We start from the raw sequence: 10,869 nt of genomic DNA, 5'->3' as shown, positions 1-10,869 counted from the left end.
CAAATTTAACTTTATTACTATATCAATTTAACAAATATTCAGACATTTTTCCTATGTTATTAGATTATTTGCATTGAAAATTCCCATCATATAAAGTATCAGAAAAAATTAACCTAGTTAAGACTTCATCAGTGCCAATTTATTTATATTTTTGTTTGATCTTCGTTAAAACTAAGAGGCATTATTTTGAACAACAAACTTCATTAACCAAAACTGTAGATAAATTTAATTTATACATTTAACCTTAACGACAATAATTAATCATATAATAAATAAGTCTTCATAAAAGCATTCAAATTGAATAAAAACTATAAAAGTCAGCACATAAATATTTTCTCTGTATGCCTTGATTGGACAGGACATGATGGCATTTATTCTTTAATAATAAAAAAAAAAAACAATATAATTTATTGTTCCATTGAGAACGAAGCAATAAAATATATATAAAAAAATAAACGAACATATAGCCAATTTTATAAAATAAAATATGTCTGCTTCAAAAGAATTTGTCGAACTTTCAACAACAACAACAACAACAACCGAAAACAAATAACAGGAAATGTACCTGACATATTATTTGAAATTCAAACACCAGCAGAACACTCATAAAATGGGATACGGGTGTCAGGATTCAGGACTCAGGAGTCTCTACTTACAAATTCGAGGAGTATATTTTATTGCATAGGTACATACATATATTTATATATAAAAAAAAATAAAATAAAAATAAAAATAAAATACCAAATCTTTGGTAGATATTCGTCCTTAGGTGTGTATCCTTAAGTTGAGAAAATTGGAAACTCTATATTATGTAGGAAGAAGGTGTATAGACTATAGGTGGTGTAGAAATAAGATTTTGATTTATCCTCACCTATGGTACCTTTTATACCACCAGACCAGGAAGGATGAAAGTGCTACACACGTGTACTGTACGGTATATACCTCCTTCGATGAACACGTTTTGGATCCCCAACAAAGCTCTCTATAGCTTTATGTGTCTTTGAACATCATTTTGTAGATTTGGTTTCTGCAAAGTACCTTCATATAGTAGGAGCGAGTATACGGTTCGGTGGTGGTAGCGGTGGTGGACTATGATGCTGACGATAATGATTCTTGAGCTTCAAGTGGCAGTGCCCGATGCAAGCAAGCAAGACATCCCCAGGAGCACTCTCTTCTTGGTACTTGGTTGGTAGGTATATACCAGATAGTAGAATTAAGTGGGTATAGACAATTGTTCGGATAGTTTGCCCAGAAGAACAGAGATATTTTCTAAGACTCACACTCTATAGCACAACCATTCAAAAAGCATAAACATTCCTTTAAAGATTAAATCTTCATTCTCTCGGTATACGGTATGTTAGCATTATGAAGGTAAACTCTGTACCGCTTCTTCTATGCACTATACATATATTGTTCTTCGTTCAGGACTTAGAGAGTTAGAGTTAGGGTTGGAGTTAGATTGTTGAAGTTGTCCTTGTCGTTATAACGTCGCTCGTCGTCGTCGTATAGTCGTCATCGTCATCGTTGTTGTTGACGCAACATTTTATTGTGCAAAATTCAAGAAAATTGTTTTCCATTGTCAATAAGGATGAAGACAGTTTATTTCAGCAATGAAACTACCAGCGACTCTTCTATAGTTGTTCGTACCTATATAAGAATACAATTTAATAGTTGTACACTACACCTATCTATATTTTAAGCTTGAGTTTGGTTTGCAGGTTTCAGATATACAGAGTTACGTTTGTGCCCTTGCATTTGTTTTTGCCGAAATGATTATCCTGTCAGCTAAAAAACAATTGAAACTCCTGACATCTCTTCCGCACATCTCTGTGATGTGATGCCATTGTTTAATTCTAATTGAATCAAATTGTTATTGTTTGAAATATTTGTTTCCTTTAACACAAATTTAGAGATCCTTTGTGCAAGTCGAAATACTCGTATAAGGATAATCTTTTGTACAAGTATAGTAAGTCGAGTACATACGTTCGTATGTGTGTTTATACTATAAACCGAAATAGTTCCAATTTGTAATCTATTTAAAATGTTTTACCATTGACTCGTGGTGTTTCGATTCGAATAGCTATGAAATGATAAGATCTACTCGTGTGTAGATACTATTGAGTATTTTGTACAAAGAGTTTTTACTTCTCCGACTTTTCGACAATAATGGTTAAATTATAATGCATAGAACTTGGTTGCGTTATACCAATCCCAATCCCATCAGCTTATTGCTTATTGTGGAATGTTCTGGACGTAAAGTCATCGAAGGAAGGGTAATCGTTAGCTTATTCTTATGTGAATAATGTAGTTCTCAGTTCTATTCAATTATACCACTAGTTGCCTTTGAACAAATGAAAACTTTGAATGGATGGCACGTAATTGTTTGTAAAACTCTAGTTCAGCATTGACAATCGTTTGGGTATGCACTTTAAGCTTTGATTTGATGTTAACAAATTTTGTAAGGAGTTTTAACAATATGAAATGTTTAGGTTTTGGCGTAAATGTTGTTTTATCAGTTATTGATACTTTAATTATAACTAAAAATTGCTCAAAGGTAAAAATATAAGGGCTCAAATCTCAATTTCTCAACAATTATTTTGTATATAAAACAATAAAAACAACGACACATACAAAATGGCATCCTTAAACTGGTAGAATGAACGGAATATTATTTAAACTATGTAAGTTAAGAGTCAATAAAGATTCGAAGAGAAAATGTTTGCTCATCAAATCTGCTCGAAATTTTTGATTCCGTATCAGGAAAACCGAGTGATCCAGTAGATCCTGAAAAAGTCACTGTTTGTGATAGTATATATGTTATTGAACTATACTTTTTTTAAAATTCCACTGATCCTCCAAAGGAGATTTCTAAAAATTGGATCTGACTACTTTTTTAAGCTTGGCATATGTGAAATGTCAGTTAAACATTCTTCAGCAAGACTACCAACAATTTTTCCTTGTCTTTTCACCAATATTTGGAAGCATTCCACCATTTAAAAAAAGTCTCCGACAATCAAATGTTTTTTAAATAAAAATTATGTTCTTAATTTTCCTGCCATGGTGGTTACAATCCAGTAAAATGTGATAATTTATTCGGAAAAAATTCGAGCAAAAGAAACATTTGTTTCGTTAACCTTAAAATACCCTAAAAAAATTTGCTTTTTGGTTTCAAGCTCTGTGCAAAATGTATGGTTCATCAGCATTGACAATATTGTACTTGGCTTTTATTTCTCTACCATTGAATTTCTTGAGATTTTATTTACATTAAACGGTACTAGGCTTTCATTTGGATAAAATATATGAATTCCAACGTGAACCTTTTGAAGCGTTAATAGAATATTGTACTTATGCTATCGGTATTTATTTTGAGACAGCCTCTATCTAGCATGACGATTCTTTCTGGGCACAAAAACTGATTTTTACGATCTTCATAAACTTTGATAAATTCTTGAATACTCAGATAAGCCGCGTAAAAATATTAAGCGGGTTCAATTTAGTGCTCACAATTGCATCGAGCTTGGTCAACAGGAAACTACCATAAAAATGTTATGAGCGATTTTTGCTACGCAAGTTATATTTGTGCGTAGAGTCTATTGCTTCTGTTTTTAGTGGTGAAACGCAAGTTGGGAACAAACTGTGCTCACTGCATCCCTGTTGGTGTTAAGCGGCAGTTATATTGACCATAAAAGTTTCACTTTTATATTGAAATTTTGATGAGGTTTTATTTCAAACGCTTCACGTACGAGGCAAGTAATGCGTCTCGGTCACTAGAACTTTACCTTGTTAAAAGTGAATCCAGTAGTCTAGAAGTTGTGTTCGCATATGGCCGGCTTTTCTCTTTGTTTTTTACTTACAGTGCTAATGTGTTCTTTTAAGCGTTCTGAGTCTGGCCTACATATGAAGATCTACAACTGGAGGGTACCACATATACTCCTAGCGTTTGTAGAAGGAATTTGTCTTTTGGTGATTGAAGGTTGATAATCACTCCTTTCGGTCGTAAAAGTATGGGGTTTATACCGTATCGCAAGTTTTTTTTTGTCTAATTGGCTATCCTTCCTTTTCTTTGACGAAAATGGTTTCCACCTGCGTGTACCTGTTTTTATGTGTGTTTGCCTTCTGTACACTGTGTTACCAATGTGCCATTTTGATTCTGCATTACTTTCAAATCCAAAAATGCAATGGAGTCATTATTTTCTTTTTCCATAACTTTATTTTTTTGGTGGGTGTTGTGAATTAATATATATGTTGCAAAAAATTTACAATGGCGGAATTTTATAATTTTACAAAAAGTATCATTCAAGTTCTCAGCCACACTTTTGGTTTTACTACAGAGCCGTTCACAGCTTTTATTTTAAAGTTATCCATTCAGATATCTGCGATTAATAAGGCCAAAGTTAAATTCATATCAACGCAATCTATTTGTAAATAAAACTGATGTTTTATATTGAAATATGCGGATCCAATCCAATGTCGTTGATACCAGATGTTGAGATAAGCTCACGGATGATAGTGACTCAACATCAAAACTCACCATAATTTCATCCTCTTTGATTTTTAAACCATCTTAAATAGACACAAAGTGTAAGGAGTCTTTCATTTAAAGCTTTGATATTACACTACACTACTACAAAAATAGTTATTTCAATTATTTTTGAGTCGAAACTGAAAAGAAATTGTGCAATAGACTTGCAGTTTATTTAATATTTTTCCAAGTTACGTGGTCTTTAGAAATTAAATTTATCGTTGAATTTAAATTTCTACACTTCTAATAAATTTGTTCAAGTTTCGAATACCTCGAGTAGAGAACAACTACAACTAAAATTGTTGATTGCAATCATTCCAAATTTCCAAAATTGTCAAAAAAATGTCAGTTAAAATATTTTAAGGGCCCAACAGAGAAGTTTAAGTGTGTGAGTCGCATCCTAACATGTTTTTTTAATTTTAAAATATAGCCCTTTCTAAATTTGTTGCCAGGTCCTTACCCCACAAGTGGGTGTAGGGTACACATCCTTTTTGATCTCTATTGATTATTTTGCATCAACAAATCTGAAATATACAACAAAAAAAATACAAAAACAAAATAAATTGGATGGAAATTAACTAATTTCCTGAAAGAAGTCTCAAAAAGTCGTTGACATGAAATCTTTTTATAAAACATGACAAATCACGCACCTATGACATTGCTAGAGTTCAATTTTTTGATGGTAGATATTTTTTATATCCTTAACTTAATGTACAAGGGTTGAGATTTTTGTACAGGATATGTATGAACGTGCCTTATAATAACGCTCTTTTTTGATTTGACTAAAAATTGATATAGAAGTTAAAAAAATCCCTTTTGAAGGTACTCATATGCTAGAAAAATCACATATACTTGATTCTATAACAACTAAAAACCTTTTGTAAGCAAAACTCCTTCAAAAGGATTATAATACGTTATTTTCAATTCAATACAAGAAAAAAGAACTACTTTTATATGGAAAAAAGCGAGCAAATAAAAAACTTAAGATCCTTTACAAAAGGACAGTCTTTTACTCGTACTTCCTTCATAATATCGAATTGAGTTCAAGTTAAATGCAAAAATATCAATATTTTTACCTCAATATAAAACTGTTTTGAAATACTCAAAGGTATATATCTAGAAAATAATCTCTTGTGATGTTTCAAAGGAACAAGAAATTACTTCAATCGGATTGAAGAGGAAAACGATATTTTTCAGTAAAAATATAATACGTTTGTTTGCATTTCATCACGATTAAGAAATCACGAGTTAGTGATTAAGTATAAAGCAAAACATCTTTGTTTTTGGCTTTTTTATGATGGATTCTGGGTTGACTTGTCTTGCTTAATGCGATTAAATTGTTCACCCTTCTTTTCAGATATACAAACTTATGCATATACAATTATAACGACCACAGTCACGACCAACAGCTACCAACTTTCCCATCAGTTTAAGAAATTTATATAAAAGTAAATGATTTCCATGTCCTTCGCCTTCGCCTTCGCTTTTGTCGGAATAAAGCACTACACAAAAGGATATACAATACACACAGCAGAGTATAATAACGAACTGAACCGTTATAATGCTCTGTGTCCTTAACACACAATTTCGCTAACGCACTATACCATCATCATCATAATCTTGACATTGTGCTTTACTTCCGGTTCCGTGATGAAATATATTTTCGGGGATCAACATAGAACACACAGTAGCGTACAAATCTGGTGGCACAAGGACATTAATAATAATTGCCAAAAGGGTTTCGGCCCTGTCAACCCTCCTTTCAATCATTTTTTCGAGCATCGAGGATATACCTTATACCTACTTCTCTACACATATATATGTATATGTATATTTATTCTCATACATTAATCCCCGACATTTCAACAAAACACTCTCGTAAAATATATCATGCTACATAACGCACAGTACTGAACCAACCTAAAAACAAAACTGTTATAATATTATAACAACAATAGGAGATCCTTATTCCTTACCTATCCTTCATAAATACAACCAACACAATCCCAAATAATAAGCATCTGAAGCCACTTCTTCCCTCCTAATGACGGACTACAAACAGTAGGATCAAAATGAGTCGAGTTGAGTTGAGTTGAGCTGAGTTGAGTATGATGGGGGTTTGGCATTTCCAGCGTTTGGTTTGGTTTGGTCTGGTTTTAAGTATAGGTATGAGCGATAGTAAAAGAGGAAAAGAGGAAATATAGACCCAACGAGTAGAAAGACCTTTATGATTAATTTGTTGCAAATGCGCTTAAAACCAAAAGCTTATATTTCCTTTCTACTTTGCTTTTACTCTTTTATCCTTTTTCGTCCTTTTTCACACTGCGTATACTATACCCTACATGCTATACCTAACGTCGTTGTGTGTAGATTGGTTTAAATTGTAGGAAAATATTCGCATTCAGTGTTTGCTGTTTGAGTTTATCGAGGTAGAAAGCAAAGGAATGTCAATACAGTCTGCTACTAATATTTATGAGAGCAAAATTATATATAATTCGTTATAGCTACAAAACATACCTATAGCCTAAACCATCACTTGAAGTTGAAGTTGAAGGTGATGTTGTGAAATAATTCTGGAATGTGTTATGGAAATCAAAAGACCAGCAAGAAGAAGTGTTACGTATAAATATACTTATACATACAACAAGAATTAAGGTAGGTATGTGTGTTTTGTAGAATAATTTCAATTCTTCCTGAAAATTCCATTCATTTTCCTTTTTGAAACTTATGATTCAAGGAAATCGAATAAATAGACTTGTGTAAATAATTAAATGTTTTGAATGAGTGGAAATTTTGCCCCGGATAGCCCGGTTTCCCTGACAATCCTGTACTCTAGAGTGTACACAATGTGCTACACCAGCAAAATGAAATAAATAAATAAATAATGGTATTATAAATCAAATGAAACGAGGAATAGGTAAACGAGTACACGAAGGCAAAAATAATAAATTAAACTTAGAAATAATTTGTACTCACAAAAAGAATATTCAAGTGATGTTTTGTTTAGGTAACAGATTTTGCTTTTGCTTCATTATTTTGAAACAAGTTTTTGAAGATGCGAATAATATAATTTGTTTGTAATATTGTGAAGTTTTTCTGTTCATAAATTATTTGACAGACAATTGTTAAATTGTTAATTGTGTTTTTGACTTGTCTTTTTAAAGTTTTTTTTTTTTAAAGAGAGGGATAAAGGTTTATTGTGGGAGGACAAAGAGTCATCTAAATTAGTTAAGGTTTACAAGAAGTAAATTCAAGGCTTTTCTTGAAGAAAGTTATTGTTACAGTTGAGATCCCCTCAATTTTATATTAAACGACCATGAAAAGTAATCATTCGCAAGAATGTTGTATCAACAAAAATTTAATTTAGTTGTATTGCAACGTTATGAAAATTACGCCTTTAGTAAAAAGTAATATGAGTTTGATTACTTGTAGAAATACGCAAAATACTGCCCTTTAATAAAGGTAATTTATATTTTAAAACCAAACTAGTTGAAAATACAAACAAAAAAGTGCGTATACGCCTGAGTGCACCACTATTATTTTAATTCGTTTCACTTTTGGATTTGAAATGGCGTTATTGAAATATAAGACAACATTTTAAATACTGTGCACATCAGAGCAAAATGCTCTTAAAATTGGAGAACGTTAAAAAACTTCCTACGCGGACATTATTTTCAGAATTCAAATTCTGCTGAACTCATTGCAAATAACATGGAATTTAAAGAGTGGGCCATATGCAAGTTTCTTTTTCAGAAATGCAATTATATAAGCATAGAATTAAAGATCAAACACTCCCAAAAATTATGTTATTCAAGTAGATGCATCGACTGGCTTCGTAGTTGCGCAATTTTTCAATCCAATTTTTAAAGGTCTTGTTTATGGATTGACTAGATAATATTGGCCTCAAGTGCATAATTTGTTTCTAGATTGTAGGCAAAATAAAGGGGTTTCACTATTTTACAGAGTTCAAATCGCAGTTACAAGGTGGACGAGTCGACATAGATAAAAGGGCTAATAACATGATGTAGGACTTACGCTTTAGATTGCTCTGCAACGCCAACCGTTGACAGAAGCAGAATTTTTCTCATAAAAAAAATATCCTATGAAGCCACCACAATATGTATGATGGTTTTACAAGCCCCTTAAGCATCAATTTTGTTTGCTTATGAAGCTGATAAGATGAAAACGTTCATCGTCCAATTAAAACTGCCTTAAGGCTTAACCTGAAAGACGCTTTCAGTGTACCGTATGAGGGTTCTATTATGCCAGTTTCACGAAATGGGTGGTATATTCTCCATTTCGTTTAAAATGTCGTTAAAAAAAAGGCTGGGATGCAACCCACACTGATAACTTAACACCCCGTCTGTCGCTTTGCCTTGTTTAAAAGTTTGTAGGTTTTCGTATTTTGTTAAAAAAGTTGTCACTTGAAATATTCTTAAAAATTTAAAAACTACTAACAATATTTTGCATATGATGAAATAGTTGATTTCAAAATCCAGTTGAAAATCAATTTTTACCAATTTTAGTAGCATTTCTTAAAAGTTTTTATTTCTTATAAAAACAAATACAAATTTAATGTATGACATTAATTTGAGAGATTTTGAGAACCGAACATCAATTTTTGCGAAATTTGGGTACTATTTTTTATGGATTATGTATTCTGATACAAAAATTACTGAATTTCGAAAACAATATTTTCTTTGAGACAAAATAAGATTAAATCCAATATTTTTCATTTTTGTATTATTTTTTTTTTATTTTTATGTTTTTATAAAGAAGCTGTTAGTTCAATTTTTCTCAAAATTTTACTAATGTTGAAAACAATATATCTTATAAAATTAAATTAATTTAATTTAAATACCTTAAAGATTTGAAAAGATGTTTAAGATGAAAATCAATTTTTATCAACTTTAATTTTTTGTTTTTTTTTTTTTATAAAAAAAGCTGTCAAATCGCATTTTTTATATTTTATTGAATAATGAAAAAAACATTTGTTATGAGATACAATTATTTTGAAGCCAATATTTTTAGTTTTTAAAAAGATGTTATATTCAAAAATCAATTTTTACCAACTTTTACAATTTTTTTGGAGGTTTTTATTTTTTGTAAGAAAATCTGTCGATTGTATTCTTTTCAAAATTAGTACTGATGTTGAAAACAGTATTTCTTATAATCTAACATTAGTTTAAAGCCATAATCTCAAATTTTTGAAAAGATATTTGAGTCGAAAATCCAATTTTATCTACTTTTAAAATATTTAATTTCAAAATCAATTTTTACCAACTTTTGTAAATTTTTTTTTTAGGTTTTTATTTAAAAACAAAACTGTCTATTTGATTTTCATCTAAATTATAATGAATGTTGAAAACAATATTTCGGAAGCCATAATCTAAAATTTTTTAAAAGATATTTTAGTCGAAAATCAATTTTAACCAACATTTTGTTAATATTTTTAATGTTTGTTACTGTTGATTCGATTTTTGTTACTGTTGATTCGATGTTGCTCAATATTTTAACAGATGTTGAAAACGTTTATTTTTCGTTGCACAAAATTGATTTGGATATAAAATAATTTTGTATTCATAACATTTTTGTGGTGACATATATTTTTTTTCAGTGTTTTTTGATTAATAAAAAAACGTTAATTTTTTCCAAAAATATATTTGTTTGGTATCACATTAAAATTTATAATATAAAATTTAATTTAAGTCCCTAGTGTTATTGAATAGTAAAATATTTAAGTGTTAACCAAAATGTTCACCTTTTTTTTAAATTGCTATGGTAAAAAAAGAAACCATTTAATTTTCTTGAGAGCCCTTTGTGCATTTTTCTGCATTACCCGTGCTCTGTTTGAAAATCTATCCATAGTATAGTAGGATCTTAGATCAATACCAAAAACAGTATCCATAGTATGAAATACTAGCGATAAAAGTTAGCGTAGAATCTTACTAGGGATAGCTTTTTGACATTTATACGATTCTCGAATGGATCTTATGTGATTTTGTTCACAAATGTTGGTACGATTGATATTGCATTTGTATCTCGGTGGGTGTGTTTGTTGAGTAGTTGTGCATTACTGTTGATGCTATTTATTTTTGTAAATGAAAATGGCCTATTATTTTGCAAGATGAGAAAAGATAATTAAGTTTTTCTATATTTCCACTAAAGGTTTATCTCAGTTAAGATTAAATACATTTTTTTGGTGTTTCCACCGCACAGTAAGATTTCAAAATCTTAAGTTTACCAGCACTTTCTAAAATGAAAATGGTGTTTCAATGTTTCTTATGAAGTGCAAGTGAGAAAGTTTGATTCATGTTAAACAATGAAGAACACATAAGTAACACATA

Source organism: Eupeodes corollae, chromosome 1 (genome assembly GCF_945859685.1).
Source record: "Eupeodes corollae chromosome 1, idEupCoro1.1, whole genome shotgun sequence".
Lineage (NCBI taxonomy): Eukaryota > Metazoa > Arthropoda > Insecta > Diptera > Syrphidae > Eupeodes > Eupeodes corollae.
This window is presented reverse-complemented; position numbering follows the sequence as displayed.